Genomic DNA, 1803 nt, shown 5'->3' on the forward strand with positions numbered 1-1803 from the left:
ATAATTGATTATAGATATTTTTTGGGTTCAACGTTGACATATGTTGATAAAATCAATACTACTTACATATATATTGTTACAAATCATACTTATTCTTTATGCCCCTGTTCAATCTCTCTCCATCCCCTCTCCCTCCCCACTCTAATTACCCTAGATTTCTTCTCTGTTTCTGAAAGAGTAATGGTTACTCTCTTGATGTGTTGCCCAGATGATCTGTCCAATGCTGAGAGGTGTGTTCGGGTCCCCCAATATTATCGTAGAGAAGATGCTTCTTCTATCACTTTGAAATGGGCTTTGTGGAGAGAGATGTCCCCTTCTATTCTTTATTTCTGGTGGTGACTCTCCCTGTGTCAATGGACTCCAGTGGCTGGCGAGCCATCTGCATGGTGGTTGTAGTGTCTAGCAGCTTTCATAGCAGTTTTGGTTATTGTGGTGGCTGTGGTGGGCCACCCACATGGAGATGATGTTTTTGGTATGCTCCTTACCTAGTTGGTGATGGTGTGGCGGTGTGCCTGGTTGTGGGAGGGGGTCAGTCCCTGGCTCTGTGCCTCAGGACCCCACGTGGGCCCTGTGGCACTGGCAGTGTGCCTGGTTGTTCCCCCTTTCTGGCTTGGTAGCCCAGGGGACTTGTAGTCCTTCTAGGTGTTAATAGGTGTTCTTTGGTGAAATGAGACCTTTACTGGTTAATATCAAACTTTTTCTCTGATTTGTGGTATTTTGTTTTATCTTTCAGTTCTGTGTTGGATTATTTGCGGTTCCCACCACTTAAACTCTGCACTGGAACTGATTTGTTGTCCTTTGCTTGCTTCTAAAATGGAAGAACTTCCTGTGGGGACCAGCACTTGAACTCTGTGGTTGAGCTAAATTGCTGCTTTGCTGTTGATTCCCTGGGGAAGGCTTTTTGTGCAGCTCAGGTTTTAATGGTTGACTTTATAGGACTTCTGGGTTTAGTGAAATCCAATGCACCTGGGTTGTGTAGAAACACTGGTCTGGGCCTGAGTCTTTTCATCAAACTGCACCCCATGCAATTCTATGTTGCTTCCCCCCCCCCCACAGATTTGTCCCCCCACTTCCCCTGGGTGATGGAGCTGCAAAGGATTACTCAAAGCCCATCTCTTCCAAGCAGTGAGAAGCCCCAAAGTGGTTAACTTCCCCAGAACCCTCAAGCAAGAGGCATCCCTTCCTTGGGAAATTAACCCTGAATTGCAGTTCTCTTCCTGCATTTATTTTTCAGACCAGAAGGTTACAGAAAGAGAACATAGGTGGGTTATAGTTTAACAATACAGGCTGGTAACTCTCAGTGAAACAAGTCAGATGACATTCCATTAGACAATTAAGTGATCCACCAAGAAAAGCTTGATCTTAGCAGACATTCCTTCTCCCTCTAGCAATTTTTCAGTATCTTTACACATTAATCAGTAACTAGTCTGTCTTTGAGCCAGCAACCTTGCTGTGCCACAAATCTTTATCTTACACCAGAGACTTTATAGCCTGAGGAAAATTTCCAGTCCTCCGCAAGGTCAATATTTGAAACTGCAAGGTTTTGGAAAACCAGGCCCTGTGAAGTACATTTGCTTTAATTCTATATTCCTTTTTTTTTTTTTTTTTTTTTAAAGATGACCAGTAAGGGGATCTTAACCCTTGACTTGGTGTTGTCAGCATGACACTCTCCCAAGTGAGCCATGGGCTGGCTCCAATTCTTTATTCCTGACCAGTCTCCTCTGAGTGCTCCTACGCTGATTGTGGGTGGATTGGCTGTCCTTGCTGTGCCCCAGTGGGCCTGTCTCCCCCACTGCCCATGCT

This window comes from Galeopterus variegatus, unplaced genomic scaffold (genome assembly GCF_000696425.1).
Source record: "Galeopterus variegatus unplaced genomic scaffold, G_variegatus-3.0.2 Scaffold908, whole genome shotgun sequence".
Classification (NCBI taxonomy): Eukaryota; Metazoa; Chordata; class Mammalia; order Dermoptera; family Cynocephalidae; genus Galeopterus; species Galeopterus variegatus.